Source organism: Festucalex cinctus, chromosome 14, assembly GCF_051991245.1.
Source record: "Festucalex cinctus isolate MCC-2025b chromosome 14, RoL_Fcin_1.0, whole genome shotgun sequence".
Classification (NCBI taxonomy): domain Eukaryota; kingdom Metazoa; phylum Chordata; class Actinopteri; order Syngnathiformes; family Syngnathidae; genus Festucalex; species Festucalex cinctus.
Window position 1 is genome coordinate 9,822,459 of NC_135424.1, and position 22,770 is coordinate 9,845,228.

The 22,770-nt window shown below is 38.3% G+C and overlaps 1 long non-coding RNA gene across 1 annotated transcript in view; it reads left to right on the forward strand.

Moving 5' to 3' along the window:
- The window catches only part of LOC144001710 (uncharacterized), a 131,348-nt gene extending 109,263 nt beyond the window's left edge, over positions 1-22,085 (forward strand). The window contains exons 2-3 of the long non-coding RNA XR_013278559.1: positions 12,976-13,074; positions 21,421-22,085. This is a non-coding gene — a long non-coding RNA (uncharacterized LOC144001710). The remainder of the gene's footprint in view (positions 1-12,975; positions 13,075-21,420) is intronic.
- Positions 22,086-22,770: the final 685 nt, after the last annotated feature.

Sequence of the window (22,770 nt, forward strand, 5' to 3'; positions counted from 1 at the left end):
AAAATGAAAGAAAACAGTTTAATATCAATATGCAACACTTTATTTGCATAAATCTCTGCAGATATTAACATTTTCAAATGATCACTTCTCTTTCGGAGAATATAGACTATAGCATGGGCAAGCCACACAACTTATGAAATTCTGCAATCGGCCAATAAATTAATGAAAGAAGATGAAGAAATCTCATTTTTAATTTATACTAAGCTTGAGCTGGTTGCATCGCTAAACAAATTAGAATTAGAAAACATTATTTCACCACACATGAATTCATGACGATAATGATGATGACCAGTGAAATGTACTGACGGTCCTAAATTAGCATCAACCGGTGACATTTATCAGCAGTCCTAAAATAGTGTCTGGAATTTAGCGATGACAGAAAATAACATTGCAATTTGGTTCGACTTGAAATAATGATGGATGAACGATAATGGACAGGTGTCCCAGCCGTTGACGAATGATGCCGAATGATGACAAATAATAATAATAATATTTCTTCCATTAAGTTGCCAAAACATCTTTCAATCTACAGTACATGTAAGAGCTGTGGAATTGTGAAGTCGTTCCTTTTTGTTGTTTTTTCCCCCTCCTATATTTAATAGTGTTTAGCAAAGTAATAACAAAAACATTTCCAAAGTGAATTAACGATAACTACAACCTAAACATGTTGCACAGTAACTGAAATTCTTTGACAGATAAAAAGTCTCAGCTTGTAACAATTAAATGGTGTTCCTGTCAGCTTCTTGAATTTGATTCCATTTGATGTATCTTAACATTTCACATATTTCATGAGATAAAAAATGGGGGGAATATTAATTCGACAGTCATTTAAATGATATCCTGTGCAGGTAATTCAGGTTAATTGAAGACCTGGTACCGGAAAAATGTCTTCTAAATCTTTTGTCACTCTTTTGTCTCCAGAAATATCTTGACATAAATCATCCCAAAGCTTTGTTTAACCAAATTACTGGTGCCTCCTCGCAGTTTTATTAAATATGTGGCAAGGAATAAAGAAGAATTAAAAACACAAATCAGAAATGGATTGCATATAGCATTCTTTGCTCTGTCATTCTGCTGTCTTCATGTGTCCATCTTTAGTTGTCTGTGACAGCTGGTTTTCTGACTAGCGTTTGCAGGCTAAATTGGCTTGTCTCAGTCAGGGAAGTGTCTATGTTTGATGTCAGATAATGTTCACTGGTGAGTCGGGGCGAGTGTGAGATTAAAGACGAACCACTGATAATTATACCAAACTCCACAGTTGTCCTAACCCTCCTCAGCTAGTTGAAAGAAATTTCCCTCTGATGAGCAAAACAGGGGGAAGATGATGGAGAGGGAAAAGAAAAAAAAAGTGAAGAGGTGACGCTATACTTTGAAATTGGCTTTCCTGTTTCTGTTGTGCCCGCCATGGCTTTTGCCTTTTTAAGAAGAGTGCTACTGTATTCTCAATGTGCTGTGGACACGATCCTGGCCGTCGCAAAGGTACATAAATGCCAGCATTAACTGCTTAGACAAAAGCTAGTAAAGAAGTAATTGTTAAAAAAAAAGTCTCCAATCCAAGAAAAATAACTGCAATGACGTGGTCGTCCGTCCACTCTCGATGATAATGGTGCAGTAAACAGAGGCGACAAGCGCACGCTGTGAGCTCCTGCTGTGCCAACAGCGTCTCTCTCGCTCTCTCTCTCTCCCTTTGCAGAATACAGCAGTGGCTACTTTTCTCTTTCTTTTTTCTTTTCTTTTTTTTTTTCAACCAAATGTATCAATAAGAAGCACAAGTAAAATTGTGTGATCTTTGAATGCTTTATTTACATTTTAACTGGAAATTAGAACTTATTTTGTCACAATGCAAAAAAAAACACAATTGGTTGGTAGTGTTTTCTTTTTTTTTTCTTTTTGTTGTTGTTTGCATCTAAATAATGACACCTGTTATTTTGATTGTAATTAGTTAGTGACACTAAAAATCCAAACCATTGGAATTATTCACATCTATGGCTGTCTAACTGGTATCAGCACTGAAATCTCGCCATAAAACCCCCTAAAAGAATTGTATAGTCATCTCAAGCTAGATGCACAATCACAAAGTATCCTAAATATATTGAAAACATTGCCAAGGTAGAAATATAAGGTCAGCTAAAAAAAAAAAAAAGTGACATTAAAATGCACCTGCTGTTTTTTTTTTTTTTTTTTTTTTTTTAAAGGATACATAGGATGCAACAGGTTTTAAGAGACAAAACATTTACTTTTATTTCTAGGTGTAATTCAGAAATAATAGTAATAGTACCGGTAATATATTTCCTTTCTATATCATTTCACTCCTGTATATCCTGCATTCTGTCGATTATGGTATTACAATTATTATAACTTGAGTGTATGATTGCAAGACCTAGCAGGGGATGATGTTCCATGCTGAGGTTAAGCCTGTGTGCAGTGCTTAAATGACAGAGCACATATTAATATGAGAGCCATCCAATTACCAGTAATGGAGCTTTCTGATGTGATAAAGTACCCCATCATTTAAGGTCCAAACATTTGAGAACGATTTCCCATATTGATTTGTATGAATGCTCGGTAGGAGCAGCTCAGGTGCCACAGCTCACAATAATTTGATAATTTGATAATTTGATTGTTGTACCTACTAAATGCACTGACAATGAATAGAGGTGTGGCTTAACCAACATATTTTATAATCAGGGGACATAAATAAATAAATAAATAAATAAATAAATAAATAAATACGTGGTACGCAGACATGCGCACTTAAATATTGAAAATGCATCCTATTCAAATGTGTCACTGCGCACATCATTTCAGCACTGGGGAGCGACACTGCGGTTGTGATTTAAATATAATGTATAAGTGAATCAACAAGTCCTGTAATTGTTTGTAGTTTTTTTCTTTGAGCCTCTTATTTTCTATCATATGTTTAATCTACTTTCTCAGCATTACAACTCTGCCTTTTCTTTAGCTATTGATTTTTTAAATTATTATTATTATTATTTTTTTAGTCATTCTAATTAGCTGTCCCTTATATTGATATAACTTTATCTGAATTACATAATGCTACAGGCCACAAAAGCAAGGTAAGTTTTATGAGTAAATGGAAGCATGGGCATTTAAATGATTTTAGATTATTCAAAGATAAACAGGGCTCTTTTTTTTCATTGACAGCACACGTGCTTGGGCCTAAAAAAGTTATGCGTCTTGATTTTCATGCAGGTGCAAGCCTCCTGTAGCACATTTTGGGAAATCTTGCTGCACCATGTTGGGCCTTCCAGCGACCCGAGGATGATTTCTTTTATGCGTACTAGACAATTTGGTGGTTAAAAGTGGACGACACATTAGACCATCTGAAAGCCAGTCTAAGTCGTGGTGCAGATGGTGCAACACGATTTTGGTGGATCTGGAATATATTTTTAATAATGTGTTTGTTTGTCACACACGGATACACAATCAGGGGTGCAAAATTGTCTCCAAGTATCCACTTATCAGTGGCCACCTTTGCATTATCCACAAGTGAAAATCTTGCAGTGCCATAAACATACATAGCATGTGCTAATCGCCTGCACGGACTCAGGTGAATCAGTTTATGCTTCTGCCATATAGACTGTGCTCCTCTAATGCTGAATTTAGAGATTAAGATGAGCCGCTTCCATTGGCCGGGAAGCAAGTTAGCTGTGTCCACTCCCACAACAGCACAAATTCTTAGCTCTAACTGTGCGTGAAAATACCAGAAGAAAGAGAATTCCACCCTTGATCGCGATGGCGCTTTACGCTAAACTTTCACTAGACACGAAAGTAGGGCCCCCAATGTTCTATTTCCAGTACTTCCACTTACTCACCACGCTTAGAACTTCTAAAACTTAGAACACTTCTCGATAAATAGCATCTTACTCTCATGTATGAGAGTTGCAAGTCACCTTACCTAAAGTCTTAAAAGCATGATTCCCTTCCTTCTGTAAACAACCCCTTATGCCATGCGTGGCTTGTGGAACACGGGCGTGGCAGTCAGATTGCGCCATGGGCTATTGTAGTGCAAGATTAAGGCTGTTTGGTCTCTCCGATCTACGTTCCCCCTTTCTCAGTTATTACCTTTGTAGCATGTGTCAAGATCCGTTGTGAGAGTGCCACTTAATGAAGCCATACCTGAATTTATTCGCCCGTACTTCAGCATAGACCGAGGGAGGAAGTACCAATTAATAGAATGTAAGAGCACACGGTGATTTATAATTAACAAGCATGCAGGTTATAGTAAACATAACACTCAGTGTAATAGCCCAGGAGAGACGAGAAGTGGTGAAAGAACTGAGGAGGTGGAGAAGGAGGGTGGAAAAAATAAACTTGAGTTGATTTGTCCCTTGGTGGATGAGCGCGAGTCCTTGTGGCTGACAGGAGCTGTCTAAAGCGGCTAAATGAATAATCATCTGTGAGTTAGACTGCAGACAAACGCTTAACGAGGATGATGTGAACCTCGCTGACATGAGGCGGCTGGAAAGAGAGAGCGAGAGCTATTGCAAGATAGCAAACTTACCCGGCTTGGAAATGAATTGGCTCTCGTGTTATAATGGCTATGAAGATGTTACCCAATAGGCCAAAGGCTGTCTTACCTGTAATGTAAAGTATTTGTTTGTCAGAATTTCTGAAAGGGCAATGAATCCCTCCATTCATTTTCAGTTGTTAATACCGGTGCATAATAGCATCTGTATAGCAAAGAGAAACTGCAAGTAGCAAATGTGACAGCTAAGAAATGGAGTTGGGGGGTGAGGCGGGATATTTTATGAATGTAGAATATCTTGCGGGAACTTTGGCTCATCATGATGGCATTTATATGGCAAACACCTTCAGTTACACAAAGTCCCACCTGCCTCACAGCCGTATCGCTTGGCACCTTCTCTACTTTATGCATACTTTAGCAATAAGCTGCGAGGGGATGCATTACACAGGGTTAAGAACAGTGAAGGGGCTTTAACATGCAGAATGAGAAGTAAAGAAGATCACTGTATAGCTCAGCGTCAGTGGGCTGTTTGCATTTACAACACACCGAAAAAGGCAAAAGTTCACACAATCTGAATTAGTGACTATGGTAGCTCAATAAGGACTTCTTTGGAGATCCTTTTCCAGAGAACTTTTATATCTCTATAGAAAGTAAATAATGAATCAGATAATGCAATCCAAGGAACCTTCAAAGCATTCATTAAGCATCTATTAATATATTATCCATTCATCCATTGTCTTGACCGCTTATTGGTCACATGGGATGCTGGAGCCTATCTCAGCTGACTCTGGGCAGTAGGCGGGGGACACCCTGAACTGGTTGCCAGCCAATCTCAGGGTACACAGAGACGAACAACCATGCACACTCACAAGCACACCTTGGGACGATTCAGAAGGCCCAATTAACCTGCCATGCATGTCTTTTGGAATGTGGGAGGAGACAGGAGTACCCGGAAAAAAAAAAAAAAAAAAAAAAAAAAAAAAAAAAAAAAGGAGTACCCGGAGAAGACCCACACGGGCACAGGGAGAACATGCAAATTCCACCCAGGAAGGCCGGACCCTGGACTCGAACCCGAGTCCTCAGAACTGGGAGGCGGACGTTCTAACCACTTGCTACCGTGCCGCCCTAATATATTATCTATGAATAAATAAATAAATAAATAAATAAAAGCCAAAACTTTCAAACATATTTTATAGAGTCATATCACATTTTCTGTACACAATGTAATATAAACAGGTTAAAAACTAAAAAAAAAAAAAAAAACTTAAAGGGGTCGTTAAAATGTGAATGGTGAAACAAATATGAACATCCAACAAAATGTAACAAAAAAAAAAACACAAAAACGAAATTTTTCAACAAATCCAACATTAACAATGTTGTTGTTAGTGATGGACGCGTACCGATACCAGGTATCTGTATCAGCCTTATTTCTAGGTTTCAGGGACTCATGAAGTGGCCGATACCTGTATCGGTTGAAAGAAGTTACATAACCACATATTTTGATTGGGACTTTTTCCTGGCCACTGGATTGTTTCATTTTATATAAATGTTTAAATTCACTTTATTGTCTGTTGTGTACAAAATATGTATTTTATAAATACATGGGGATTTTTTTTTATAGAAATTTACCATTGTCATACCACCTTAAGAAAAAATAAATTAATCTTTCTTTCAAAGTAGGTCACTGAAATAGAATGAATCCATTACATTCAATTACATTTCATTTACAATACAAAGATACATTGAAATAGACATTTTATGTATGAAAATTATTAGTTGTATCGTGACGACTCAAGAGTTGTGTATTCGTACTGGTATCAGTCTGAAAAAAGTTGTCCTGAACATTCCTTATCATATTAATATTATGATTATTATTAGTGTTGTTCCGATACCGATACTGGTATCGGCAGAGGTGCCGATACTGCATTAAAACAGTGGTATCGGTATCGGTGACTACTCACAAGTAACATGCCGATACCATTAATTCCAACGCTAATATAGGATTTTGGATGCAGCATCTTGTGTCTTGCTCGTGCACAACATTCACTCATATATGACGTTCACTGCATGCAGATCTAAGATATCCTTTTGGCCCTTGAATGCTCTGAACCAATGGCAGGACAGCTTTTTCATGTTGAGGAAAAAAAACCTTAAGTATCGGTATGGTATCGGTATCGGCCGATACTGCAAAGCTGGGTATCGGTATCGGTATCGGGAGCCAAAAAACGGTATCGGAACAACACTAATTATTATTATTTAAAACCTGAATCAATTCATGAATTTCCCCCTTTAGATGACGGCAATGGAGTTTTGTTGCTATTGTTATTGCTTTTAACCATACAACACGATAACATTCCTCTTATATACAGTCCTAATTGCTTCAATTTTACTGCACATCTATGCAACACGAAAAGATCCCCAATATTAGTCAACACAAATAACACTTCCAAAAGGCTGCAGCTCACGGTGGCTTGACCACAAATTGGCTTATTTTGGAAAGAAACGGCATAGCTGGATAACATTATTCAAATGATTTGTTGTTCACTGGAAGGCATATGTTTTAGGTGTTGTGCAATGGCTTTTTAATGGTTCAGCTAGTATGAGCTAATATACAATATAGCACAAATGAAGACAGCAGTGTCCTGCAGGGTTCCCACGGTAACATTTCAACCTCTTTGAAGGCTGATTGGCCATCTGGTATTGTTTTCTGTCACTTCCTATTAAGCTCATTGATCCTCCCTCCCTGTCTGCGGCATGTGGCTGATCATAGTGGATCAGTGTATGTGCCTGTAATATGAATATGGTATGATTACGCGACATTATGGTCTCTGTCTGTGTGTTCGCCGACGCAGCCCCTCCAGCTACACTTATGTTGACTGTAGCTGTGATTGGTCTGTTTATCTGGCAATTGCACTCAAGGATAAGCAGAAACGTCTATGAAAGGAATATCCTATGATGGGATTCGGTCACTACAGTGGACAGTATTAAAGAGCAAGCAGACATTGTTTGTGTTTAGGCATCTTAACATATTATAATAGAGGAAAGAAAGGATGTGTGCATTCAATATTCTTGATTTAACACTTTGGGGGGTAATTTCAAATTGCATTTTTTTTTTTATCAATAGTTTACTTGTGTCATTTTTGTTTTTGCAAAAGATCACATGATCCTAATTTGATTTCCCATTTCAGAAACAGTGTGAAATAACTGCACTCTTGTTATGGCCACCCCCATCCTTCAGCATCTGGTGTTTTATCTTCAGTGCAAATGGAGCCAGTGTTTTTGCAGTCTTTGTCATTGCTTGTGAGTCAACAAAGAAAAAAAAAACTGTATGTGATTGTATATTTTCAGGTAGCAAAAAGGTTGGGAAACGAACAACTACTAGGGTATTTATACAAAATTGAGGTCTATATTTTCCAGTGTGGTTAAATCAGAAAAGATGCGTAGCTACACTTTTTTGGCTGTGCAGAACCTCCCATCGACTTACGTCTTCATGAAATGTTCGCACTGTGGGTGGAGCGACACTGAAACAGTTTTTTCTTCTGCAATCCAGAGGCTGTACCAAGTTAAGCATCAGTCACGCTGGTGACGGACAGCGTGGCTGCTGAGTCTTGCTGGCGGCTTGGCGTTTGTCTGAGTGCATCGCTCACAAGAACTACAGTCACCCTAATGGTGGTGACAGTGATTTTGATTCATTTGGTATTATTTATCTAAGCCAGTCGAGGAATCGATAGAAGTGACTTGACTGTGTGTGCGGTGCGACACATTTCTAGGCAATGCTTGATTAAAGCTGCATTAATGAGTTTGACACTTTTTTTTTTTTTTACATATGACTGCAACCTTCTGGACTAAAGTGTAAATGCAGCCTCCGTGATGCTGGTGCATGACCCGCACAGGCATGTACGAGCGAACAGAAACTCCTCTGGCAAGAGGCCACTATTTACAGACAAGCAAAGATGACTTAAACTGAGGTAATAAATGTTTATTTAAACAATTTTATTTTGCCAACATGTAATCCTTAAACAAAAGTAAGACAGAGACATTTTTCGATCAAAAATGAAATACATCGTACGTATTGTGTTGCTTGGCTTTTGATAGCAGGATACATATAAAATATATATCTATATTTTTTAATCAACTTTGCTATCATACAATCATACACACTTAAGCAAAAGCTAACCTTACCATCGCTATTTATTTATATACTTACAGCGGTTTCTTTCCCATGTTTGAGGTTGGTATGCTACTCCTACTACTACCTTTTTTTATGTTACTGACAGTACTGCTGATATTCCTGCTACCTTTGTCATTCATTAGTTTATTGTGTTATTTATGTATATTTGTTATCATATCTTACCTTTTAGTAGAGCGGAAGTCTACTGTGGGTCTTTGGTCATAAACGTAGATGTTCTCAAAGTCTTCCACTGCTCAAAAGCCGCTCCGATATTTACACAAATCCTCCGTCTGGACCTATCAGACACTATTTTCGCTTGTTTTGTTGCGCTGGATAAAACTTGTAATTTCTTCATTTTGGGGGGGGGGGGGGGGGGGGGGGCGTGTAGGAGTTCCAGCTGTGCTCGAACGCATCCTTTACTCTCAGTAGACTCCCTACTCAACAATGGATAAGTTTGCAGTTGTGTTGTTTATCCCAGGTGTCGCAGCGTGAGCACTTCTTCTACGCCAGGGTTCACCAATTCCGGTCCTCGAGGTCCGGAGTCCTGCAGGTTTTAGATGTTTCCGCCCACTAGCACACCTGATTCAGGTAATCAGCTAATCAGCATGTCTTATAACGATCCTGATCTTTAGTATCAGGTGTGTTGGTAGGCGGAAACATCTAAAACCTGCAGGACTCCGGACCGGAATTGGTGAACCCTGTTCTACACTTTATGGAGCAGAAGTGGAAACTTTTATTTTATTTATTGAGCCTTCCAAGAACTTAAAGCAACAAAGCAGAAGTGGAAAAAGAAAAGAATTAGAAACTCTACACGGGGACATGACATCACATCCTTAAAGTACTCATCCCAAATATAGGCTTATCAACGCAGTTGGACACCTGTTAGGATTTGGTCCACATATCAGCATTGCTTCAGCATATAGATGTGTAAAAACTTACTGTATTTTTAACATTTGAACTTGCTTAATGCAGCTTTAAACAACGGCTGGATCCGTATCTACCACACAAGTTAATTCACAATCAAAGTGTGTCATATTTTCAAAATGAATCTCTTTGAAATTATCATGTCTCATAAAAATAACAGCCACTCTCTTACCAAATCGTGCCTCTTTGGTGGTTGTGCATCGATTCCCAGGTTGCACATGGTGGGTGTGTATTTTTGAAAACAACAACAACAAAAACAACAACATTGTATTGGCATATTCAGTGTTTTCACTTCACAGTCTTGGGATGGTTGAGTGAAGAATATGTTTTTCAGACTCAAGCCCCGTGGACAAGATCCTTATTTTATCATTTTTCAATACAAACCTCAAGCCTCAATGCTAAATAGCAGAAGAAATAACTTTTTTTTTTTTTTTTTTTTTTTAAATGGCTTTTATTTTTCTTATCAATCTTCCCTCATCGACACCCACAAGAGACATCCTACTCACCCATCTACCCATGAAAAGATGCAGCCATCATCACGGTGAACTACGGCCTTCCCTTCCTTGCTGGTTTCCCACTGAGGCTCATTTATTTACATCAGTATTCAGGAAAAAGGCATCCGAAGTAGAGTCACAATGGCTGATTTAAGCTGCCACCCGAATTCCATTTTTTTTCCCTCTCTTTTTGCTAAGAGGATTTCTGTCTGGTCCATGTATCAGAACCTCTCCCACTTACTAGGACAAAGTCACCCCTCATGTGTGCTGAGTGAAAATGGTGTCTTGCCGCTAGCTGTTTGGCTAATGACATTTACACAAATGGAAATGCAGGAGAGGCTTTCAATGCAGATTTGGACACAAATAAATGTACATTTATATAAAGATATATCGATACACTGTGTCGGACTGGCAAGGCATCAAACGATTGGCCAGTTAAATGGCATGCATGCTCAGTCACACGTGTATAAATATTCATGCATACATGCACACCTCCATAGCTTATCCCCTAACTGGCCACCAGTCAAAATGAGCCTTATTCTCAGGGGTTTATATTTTCTCCAGGCCGGGCTTGGCTAGGCACACTCAGTTAAGATGGCAGCCAAACAATCTCTCCTCTCACTTCTACCGTTTCTTCCTTTCTAATGCTAATGCCTGGATGAATATATTCCCTTTTCCACTGGCATGCAAGAGAGCCAAATTTCTGATTACCTCCTGTGACAAAATTCCATTGCATCTAGGTCAAAAACTGCTTCAAAGCAATGACAGGATTGTAATGGTTTGTTTTCAAAGTATATAAATTGTCTAAATATAATTAAACGTATGATAGTTATATAGTTGTTGACGTGGTGCATATTTATGGCCTCTCTAAAGTAATATGGATGTCTCACAAACAATATGGAACCACCAGCAGATACAGAGATGTGTTTAATGAAATAAAATAGCAATGAATATATGTGAAGTATGATTACTGAGGTTGTGTAACAGTGTTGTTTAGGAAAAAAAAAATGAAAACTGTCATAATCCCATAATTCCTCTTTCACAGAAAATGAGGATGTGGTCAATTTAACATTTAAGGTAGTGCTTTTCAAGTTACACCAAACATCAACCCCAACACTCAACGAAATGTACGTTGACAGTGTTAAAATAACACTGCTTAGTGCATATTCGATTGAACACTGACCGATTTGCTGTGTACCTAGCTAGTACCTATATGTAGATACTGTACATGCATCATGAACTTCCTGGCAAAATGCAAGTTTAGTGCTGGTTCGCCCCAGAGCTCTATTGATTTACTCTTGTACAACTGCTGCACCTCCATTCGTCAGTTCGAGGCCGCTACCGATAAATGGCATTGACAGTCCATTCATATGTAAGCCCTTGCCTGCTGTCAAGGCGCACCAGAAGTGACGTCATATGTCTGAGTTTGGTTTGGCACTGTTAGCTATACAACTACACGTACACTGTTTGCCAATTCCTTTACCTTTTATTTTTTTACATTTTTTTTAGTAAGCTTACCTGTTGAAATGTAAACTACGGTTGGTATTTCGTCTCCCTTGGGTCACAAGAAATAATGTCTGATTGAAATTGCAGAGGTGCTAGTATGTTGAAAGGATTGTTCTGTGACATGACTTGACTTGGCCGGGCTTGACTTGACTTGGCCAATTAGCAGTATACTGGAAATGCATGCGTTATGCATTAAATAAACATTGGTTGTGAAGGTTTTCTATAGATCCAAATTGATACAAAAAGTTTCACCATGATTTGGACAATAAAATAGTTTGAGTGATTATTGTTGGAGTTGTGTGATACTTGAGATTTTGGTATCAACCTACCAAATAAATACTGGTGTCAGTATCGCCAATACCAAGTACTTTTAGGTTCATAAAATGTTAGGTATTTTAAATCAGTCCTGTTAAATAACATTTTTTTTTTCTCGAAGTTAAACTCTCTTGTTGGGTTCTTAGACATGCTATCATGTGAAAGTGTGTTTCATTAGGAGCCGTATTCATACATGGCCATGCCGTAACACTATCTCTTCCATGTTTGATATGTAATGAGATGAACTGCTCCTGCCTTTCTCCATATGTATCTTCCAATTCTTCTGATTTACCTTGATGTAATCTGTTAGTTGTCCAAGAATCTTTGAGATAATATGTTGAGAACCAAAAATTGAATTTATTGCAGATGAGCAAATCACACACTGAGCAGCAAACCGTTTATAATTTTGCACGAGTTATATCTTTTATTAAAAATGTTACCAACAAAATGCAATTGTTTGGTTGTTGTCTTTGTTGAAATCCTGACTTAAGTGTAAAAAGTTTTTTTTTTTTTTTTTCCCCGAGGTACGCTAAACTAAACTATGTTATAAATAAATACAACTACTACACTACCCCCATTATAGTGCACTACTAAGGGGTCATGCCATTTTGTTGGGGTGTCCGAATATCCAAAAGAAATAAATGTCGTGCACTCAAAATTACCAACAGTGCACTTTGAAAAGTAGTGAACGTCGATGCTCACTCAATTGGTTGATACAGACCACAATGCATTGCGAGTATGAAAAAATAATGGTACGAAACAACAGCACGAGCTTGAGAATCGAAGCGATACTTTAACTATATACTATAGAAATAAATCAATTTTAGTTGAAAATATGTACAACAAAGAAAGCAAAATACAGTTTTTAAACATTCTTATTTCCAATAGATAGTCAGAGATTTATTCGCCGGTCCGATGGTCACGTGATGTGCGACAAGGAGCAAGTAATGAGCTGGATGTCCGAATCACCAACCAGAATGAGGGCACTATATTCGGACATTCGGATACATCCTATGCCATCATTTATTTTCATTCCTTTACATTTACTATGCCATTTCTATTCACGCAATTAACAGAGACATCCAGAGAATGCGCTGGGTACTGGAAGATCCGCTTCTTACAACAGAGAGAGTCCCAAAAGCAATATCCACAACACAGAGCCTCCTGCTGTAAAGGTGAGCCTCTATGTGAAAATACACACAATTCAAAGATTGCTTTTATGAATATGATGCAGGCTACTCGTAAGTAAAGCCAGTGGTATATATCACACGAGAGGTCAAAAAACTTTATTGATGCACAGTAAATCTGACACAGGTTTATTTGGGCACTATATTCCGACATTAATCCGGGGCCTGCTTCTATGTTACATGATGAAATACAGGATGGTGTCTGAAATGTCAATGAAAGAGAGATAACTTACTGTATAGCCTTTACTGTGTTGTGTCTGTGCACGTATAACACAAGGTGACATTACTAATTTGCCTCCTGACATGACGGTGGCCAGTGTGTGCGCGTGTGTGTACTCGATGACTTGAATTGATTGAGGACAGCAAAACAACAAAGCTTGAAGATGTATGCGTGTCTCTATGTGTTGCCATAAATGTCAACGATATTTTTGCCACCATCAACACACACGAACATGATTGAGACAAACACTCTGAGGGCATGATTCCCAAAAGGTCTGCAAAATAGGTGGAAACTATGTTGCTCACGCAAACTGATGTGGAAGCTGATCTATGAAGTGGGCACACCCAATGATTGAATCTACCAAACATGCTACTCGGAACCACGGTTCCTTTGGCAAATTATGGGAGATGTATAGTCAAATAGATAGATTTAGCACGGACAATGTGATTTTTCAACACCTGAGATGAATTTGATTTTACATCTTACTGCAAGGCAGTTGCAAACCAGCAAGAAAAGACGTACCAGTGTAGCAAAGGCAAGTCCGAGTCCATCACTATTATGTTCTGTGTTTTTGTATGCTAGTCATGTCATTTTCTTTCTGCTCACAGTCTTGCCTGGTTTATTGGTTTATTCTGATTGCACTCTGCTTTGTTTGGTATTTAGGTGGGGCTCAAGTTAAAGTTAAAGTTAAGTTCAAGTTAGGAAGGTGCCGGAACACTGCTTTATATGTCGCCATTGTTCTTATTCGACTTCACTTCTTACCAGTTGGATTCTGCCTCATCACTATCAGAAGCACTAAAAAAAAAAAAAAAAAAAAAAAAAAAAAAAAATGAATGTATGTATTTTTTTTGGTCAGGAAAATTATATTAGCTGGCATTTTCAATTTAATATCAGTAAATAACTACTCTCAAAATGCCACATTTCAGTAGAATATATACCATCTCTCTCCCATTTCTTTTTGGGAGCCAGTGGAAGAAGTGGACAAGTCGTTCACTCAAAATCATCATACATACATTGTACATAATGTAAAAAAAAACAGCCATTTTTGTGTGCCCTTGCAACAATTTATTTAAAATCAGATAATAAGGGCTCTAATTTTGGAGACAGTGCATGTGTGCTCAGTAGGGATGCCACGATAAGGGCAATATCGTGATATTGTGATATTAAAACTGCCACAATATCGTCGTCGTCATGTTCACAATATTTAAAAGGAACACATCTGTTTAAAAAAAAAAAAAAAGGCAGGTTGATTTCCATTTGTGCAGTTCTAGCACCCTCTAGTGGCTAGTTTATTAGTCCAATTTAATTTTCATTAGTGATGTTTTGGCCTTCTATGTTTAAAATCTATGGTAATTGTCAGATGAAGGGTAACCTAATTTGCTTGTCAAGCGATCAATGTGTGCTTGCATTACCAAGTAAGTGCCTCAATATTGTTATTAGAGATTGTAGGTGGTTTATATTTATTGGCATTATGTACGAAAGCACGATATTGTGTTTTTTGTTTTTTTTGTTTTTTTAAATATGAGCTCTTTTTTTCCAATAATGTGATCTTTTTTAAATATTGCCAACGCCCCCACAATATCATGATAATTATCATATCGTGATGTTTGGATATCGTTACATAGGCCATTGAGACAGCCGACTGCTGAGCCATCCCGACCAGTCGTCTTTTATGTCCTTTTTTACTGTTCATTATTATGCACTTTACATGTTTTTATTTCTCCAATGCTATACATTCCTCACGAGTTCGATTCACCAACTAGTCTTTGTTATTTAGTGAAGTTTACGTGTTAAAAATGAAAACAACGGCCAGCTGTCTTATTCCCCGCTGATCTCACATTTCCATGGTCGCTAAGTTAAATTGAACCAAGCTAAGAAAGTGTTTATTTTTCACACTGCAGCATCAAGTTGGTGTAAAACTAAATACATCAAAATTAGAAAAGCTCTCTCATTGGATTTGGAACACACTGTGAGTGTGTTGATGTTGGCCCGATAATAATTTGATTCTATTAGACCGAGTGAAGTGTTTGTATGCTTCTGTGTCTTTCTGCCAGGAGAGTTAACGACCACTGTAAATCGTCCGGGGCTTGGTGTCTTGATTTGTGCACAGTTGCTGCTGAGGGTGTCCATGTGTGTTCTCTCACTAGCTGTTTTTTCCCTATAAAAGCAATTTGCCCCATGCTTGTGCTCGGCAATGAGCAGATGCTTGCATTGTAAATGATGATGCGAGGGGCCATAATAAAGAGTTGATAAACACAGAATTACTGCTGGGTTGTGAGCTTGCAGAGAAAAGGAGGGGAGTGGTTGAAGTGGTAAAAGATTTTCTTGGGGTGGGGGAGGAAATCACTCACTTACAAAGACCGATAAAAGACAGAAGAAACACGGGAAAAACACAAATCAATCACTTTCATTAAACAAGACTATAAAATGAATTAGAATAAAGTGATAAAATCATTTTGTAATTATGGTGTCTTATCCTTTTCACATTATTAGTATTAAATAGTGTTGTAACCATAGAGCCAATCACACATTGCATTCATAACATAAAAAATGCTTTTAAAAGGAACCCCACTGTAATAAGTTTGCTCTCTATTAGGCTATTTATTTGGTTATTAGATAACTGTGAAATTCATTTTTCAAAAATCATTTCCAGTTTAATACATTGTGTAGAAACTTTATTTGCACGTACGCTGCCATTGTTATTTACGTTGCAACGTGAAACGCGTTATAAAGAAAGCAAGGTAAGCTAACCTTGCTCTCTGTTTTTACATTCTATTTTATATATACTCTGGTTGTTGTTGTTGTTGTTTACTGTCTTGTCTGCATTTGTGTCATAATTTCACACCTCACGTGGAACAAATCATACTTGAAGATCTGAGCTTCAAGTAAAGAAAAGCGCAAGAAACTAGGTTTTAAAAGCTTTGATAATTTCATTTCCTTAATGATTATTTAAATTCTTCGTAACAACTCTCAGTAAGTTGTTGCTGTTTTCTCTAGCATATTTTGTTATTGGTCATCTGATGCCAGTGATGTGATGTGAATGTTCTCAAGTTTATTGTGAAAAAATAGTTTGACTTATTGAGTTGTTATACTGCCATAACGACTGTCTGCAGTTCTAGTTTCACCCATCAGATTGCTTTGAGAAGCTCGGCCATTGTTAAGGGGAAGACAACATGGAGAAGGTGAAAATGAGAGAATATACAGGTATGAGACATGACAACAATGAACAATATTTTACTGAAGGTTGAATTGTTTGTTCTGCTCATGTTATTCTCATAGTTAAGCATCAGTCAGGAAACGATAAATACATTTATATGCAAATAAGGTAATGGGCACCTTTTATCAGTGTTTACTTTTGCAAAAACAAGGATGAAAATGATGAGACACAAGCTTAAATCACATCTAAATCTGTGCTTGCATCAAGCTGGTGATTTAAAATGTTGTGCGTTGCAGTCTTATGACTAGATTTTCTTTGGTTTAATTTATATCTGCCGCAATCAGACTCAGTTAAAAGAATATTTCACACAAACAAATCACTGTGTAGAATGTGTCATTACCGCACTCATCTGTGTATGCAAAATACGAAAATAACAAAATCAAACAAAAAAATTCTACAGCCTAGGTAAATCTGTGTTGTCATTCATGAGTGATTGGCACATTTATGCAAAACTGCTTCAGGTTTTGAATACAGAAACAAAAGAAATTGGAAGAATAGATTCATTGAACACATTTTTTGTAACTTGCAAAAAAACACAACAAACATACTTCCATATCACACTGGCATCAACGTTAAGACACCTGTATTTGTATTTAGTTATTTTTTAACTTAAATTAGTTCTACAGTATATTATGGGCAATTGACTGACAGCACATTTGTGTTTTCTTTACGTCAAATCATTGGAGACGATTTGCATGGCAATGAAAAGATTGAGAGCATTTTTAAGACAACATCAAGTATGATTTCATGTGTATGGACTCCATACACATTCTCTTTTAAGATCCATCGACTGGTGTTCATACATGTTTTTAGTCTATACCTGTCAGGGTTACCTGACAGGAGAGTTACCACCCATTGTGCACAGCGCTAATATAAAACTCACCAAAAAAGGTCATTCAACATTATATGCTGTATGTCTTTTATAAGTGGTATCATGCCATGCCATCAAATTTAATCTTGGACACTTGCGGTGCTAAATAAGGAAGTAACAAAAATGTATGCCTTGCATTTGAAGTTGAGCAAAACTGCAGCCCAGTGTCAGAACAGAAAGCTTGGTCACAGCGGCAGACCATGTTTACTCAACAGATTATTCGCCAACAACACATACATAAAAGCACACAAACACAAGATTTTGAAAAGAGTTTCTATCAGCGCTTTGGAAGGAACTGAATCATACAGTCGGGATAAGAGCACTTTGGAGCATGGTGGATACGTAAGCCCCCGAGGAGCAGTTCAGGGTATCGGTCTTGCTCAAGGACACCACAGCTATGGGTCCAGGGGTTGAAGTTGGTGGATGAACTGGTTCCACATGCTCTGTCAAGCTGACGTTTTCTCTCTCTCTCTCTCTCTCTCTCTGTCCCTCCCTTCCTCCCTCTTCCCCCATTTTCTGCCGGTCTGGGCTTGACCCGGTGTGCCAAGAATAAACAGATCTTTGTGAGTCTGTATAGTCAAAAGGAGTGACGTTCCCATACTATCCACAAGTGCATAATCTTATTGAGAGTACAGAAATTATTTAATTGCAGCAACAACATATAAAATAAGGGTCACGTATTTTTTGTACAGGCGAGGTGGATTACTTAGTTTATTGAGGTAATTCAGTTGGACCACATGTATGAATAATTTTGTTATTATTATTATTATTATTATTATTATTATTATTATTGTTATTAACTCATTCACTCCCAACCATTTTCACTTAAGTGTTTTCCTGGATTTTGACTGATTTTTCAAGGCCCGCGAAATATTATGTTCTATTGCTATAAAAATATGGAACATACCAAAAGAGAGTTTAGAGTCTTTTCTTTTATCAGGGAAAAAAAAGTATATTCCTTTCTGTTTCCGCTGTGCAACAATTAGCAATAGAACATAACATAGTTTCATCGTTTTTCACAATTCTGCTTGGAACTGTGGGGAAATCAGCTTGTTTTAACATGGCGTGGTTGATCTCTTATACTCTGCTGCCACTCAACCATTTTCTGCAGTAGAGAGACTGTATCAAAGCCTTCTCTATGCTCTGGCAAAAAAAAACGTATAAGTACGTCTTTGGGACACTTAAAACATTTAAAATATGACGTATTTATATGTTTTTGGGAGCTAATGAGTTAATACTGCTACTACTACTACTACTACTAATATTATTATTATTATTATTATTATTATTATTGTTGTTTTTTTTTACAACGTGTGTACTTTCACAGTTCTGTACGCCCATGTCCCACCGAGTTGGTGAGTTTGTCACTGTCTCTCTCTATTTTTTTCTCACATCTTCCGTGTTGAGCTGCTTATGCTATTAGGTCCCAAAGGAAAATGTGTGTAACATCACTCACTTAGTATGTGTGTGAAAAAGAAAGAGACTGGCTGTTTTTTTTATTTTTTTTTTATTTTTTTTTTACTGTAAGCAGGGGTGTTTTTGTGTGTGTGTGTATATGTACACCAACAGCATAGTAGAGTGAAGGAGGGCCATCACTCTTAATGCAGCCCGTGTCATCAGTTCCCGTGACAACAGAGGGAATGATGTGGTCGATACATATGAAACAGGGTGCGCTGCATAAACATGGGGGCTGCAGGAAGAGGAGGGTGAGGATAGCGCTGGGGCGAGGTTATATGGGAACTGTGCGGGTGCGTGTATGTGTGTATATGTACCTCACTACCTGGGCTAGTCTGTATTTCGGTTTATTATTCATGAGCCCTCCCCTCTGAATGCTGTCACTAGCCCCTCCCTCTGATATGAGTTTGCGTGCGTGTGCATGCGTGTGCGTGTGTGATGGATGGTGACAGCTAGATCAGGATTAAGATCAAACACAGCTCAACGTCATACTCTGCCAGGTGCACAGGACATGTTTGCCCACACACACTCACACACCCCATTATTGCTATTTTAATGTTTTATCATATTTTGTTTTATCGAATACAAATAAGAAGCATATCAGGATTAAAAGAAAGCTGAGTATGCCAATGGTTCTAAGAGTGATTTAATTAAACACTGACTATAAATTACATTGTATAATCTAATATGCATGCTGTAATATACCTGTAAAGTGTTTCAGAAATTTACGAGCCCATCTGTCTTATTTATGGCTCAACACTTTTTTTTTTTTTTTTTTCAACAAGAGTGAGGTATTTCAAAAATGCACCAAATTGTACCAACGTTTCAGATGGCTTACTCGGGCTCTTGAAGACTGTTTGAAGTTTGAAGTTTGAAGTTTGAAGTTTATTGAACATATGCATATATACACGTATAATTATATAAACACATAAAGTTAAAAGTAAAACTGTTATTTGAGTTTAGCTAACTATGATATCAATATCAGTGTTAGTCATGGAGGAGTGCAGGTAAAAGGTAAAAGGAAGGGGGCAAAAACTCAGAAGTAGCCAAGGCATGGCAGAATAATCTTAAAAAAAAAAAAGTACGTATAACTTAACAAAAAATAGCAAAGGTATTGGGTAGTCAGGATATACATTAAAAAAAAATCTGACAAAGATATTACAAAGAGACTGGCACAAACAGGAATACTAATGACCCGTTGTCCTCATGGTGAACAATTTTAACTGATGGCAACTTTAAAGATAATTTTTCAGACATTTCTGAATAATCAATTTCACTACCTGTAACAGAATGATTTTTTTTTTTCCTGTGGTGATTCTTCAGTAAGAGGAAACGAGGTAAATACAGTACATTATTACGCTGTCTCAGCTTTTTGTGCGCTTCAACATGCATCCGCGTGAGTGTGCGCTCTGTATTTAGAGGCGGACTATAGCGGGGATTGACCCCCTCCCTCATCCCCCAATAACCCACGCACGCACACACGCATGGACACGCGGGGTCCGTGCTCAGGGAGTGAGAGCAACTATGGCCTCCCTGCTCCCCACACAGCATTCCAAAGTGAGATGTTTTCAATCCTCTCATTATAGAAAGGTCGCACAGGGTCAAGTTCAATGCCAGAGAAGAAGAGCGGCTACGCTGAGGGGAGCACCAGACAAACACCCAACCAACACACACCCCCACAAACACACGCAAACACACGCACACTACATACAATTCAGCAGAAACAGCATGAATTGCTGCCTGCCAAGCTGAGAATTTTGGGTAAATACACTAAAATTAGCCACATTTTGCATTTCAACTGAAGAAGGCACAGCGGAAACACAAAGATCCGGGCACATGGAGGGCTGGCAGAGGTTGGATGGGGTGCTTTTTGGGTGACGAAGGGAAACTATCTGAGAAGTAAACATGTTTGGGAGGGGCGTATAATGATGTCGTTAGCATGCATCACAGCCCATGTCTCATTCTCTCTCTCTCTCTGTTCTATTTGTCACTCTTTCACCACAATGTTTTCTCCCCTCTGCATTCCTTGCCTCCCTCTATGAGAGTTGTTGACTTTATTCCGGAGAAAAGACTGAGAGACAAGTGGAAGTTTTGCACAATTTATGGCAGAGAGGTTGGCTGTGGATAGCAACAAACATGACTTTACTGTATCATAGATGCATGTTTGTGATCCTAAATGACTAAATCCGTGTCTACATGAAGTTATGGCAGTCTCACACTCTGATGAGATTATGTCTTTCTTTCTTTTGCAGTCAATATTTACTACTACCATGTTCCTAAACTCTTGATGGAATGTATTAATGTTTTGTTATTAGTTTAACTAAAGACTAAATTGTCCATAAGTTTGATTGTGAATGAATGTCTGTATGTGCCCTGTGATTAACTGGTGAAGAGCACAGGTTGTACCCCACCTTTGGCTCAAGGTTCACTTAAGGCTCTAATGCGACCATTAGGAGGACAAGTGTTGTCGGCTGAACTGTCAATCTCTTAGTTGTGAGGCTACCTGCAGGTTCGTTTGCGTCATTGTGTCTCCCTGGTCACCCCACTTAAATTTGTATTTTATTTTTTTAGGGGACACCCATGGCCAAATGGTTAAGATCGTCGTCGCCTGTCAGGGCACCCTGGTTCAAGGCCATCTGTGCAGGACACACAACTGTGGTGAACTTGAAGACACCGATACCCTGAATGGGCTCTCCGGGCGGTTCAGTCCCCGCCTGCTTCTGTGTGTGTTTGCAGTGTCCACTACTGTAATGGCTCAAATGCACCGGTGACTTTTCATGTGCATATGTGTGTACAACAGGTAATTTGACCTTTTCTACTTCTACTTTCTACTAAAAAGATGATTCCATTCTATTCTATCAAAAAATATTGGAAGGAAGGATGGTTAAACTGGAGACAAACTACTAGTGTTGATCCGATACCGATACTGGTATCGGCAGAGGTGCCGATACTGCATTAAAACAGTGGTCTCGGTATCGGTGACTACTTACAAGTAACATGCCGATACCATTAATTCCAAAGCTAATATAGGATTTTGGATGCAGTATCTTGTGTCTTGCTGGTGCACGACATTCACTGATATGTGACATGTTCACTGCATGCCGATGTAAGATATCCTATTGGCCCTTGAATGCGCTGAACCAATGGCAGGACAGCTTTTTCATGTTGAGGAAAAAAAAACTTACATTTCGGTATGGTATCGGTATCGGCCGATACTGAAAAGCTGGGTATCGGTATCGGTAGACAAAAAACGGTATCAAAACAACACTACAAACTACTATGAACAAGTACACAAAGATTATAATCTCCTTTAAACGCCAGCATAGAATGACACAAAAATGTACTTGCTAAAAGTTATTTGAGGGGAAGCTAATATTTGTTTACAGTAGATGCAAATGTAGGTACCAATGATTGTCTATGGATTTTTTTTTAAATTAATTCTTAGGCCTATGTTCACTGATGCCCGTCAAAGCGATACAGTGTGCCACAGTTTTCTGCCTGTACAATTTTTCAACTTGGTCTGTTATGTACGGACCTTCATTCTGCATTCTGAGTGGAGCAGCCCTAAAATGTATGTCACTGTAGCTACTTGACTTTCTCTGGATCAATGGATCCAGATGATCCATGCTCTTCTCCAAGTTATGTCCACTGGAGAGATTCCTCTAGTGTAGTTCAATGCAGAGGTGCTGGTGGCCCACCTCGTATTTATCTTTTTCACATATGTTTACATAAGTATCAGGAACACTCCATGTTTCATGAGTTCCCTAGTCAGTAATTCACGTGGTAAGGCCGCCTTCATTCACAGTTTTCTTACCGGGCCTTTATTACGTTTGTATTCAAACCATGCTCACTTTCAGCAGAATTCACATGTTTTTAGTCACAAGACAATAGATAGTTGTGTGTGAGAATATGTTTCATTGT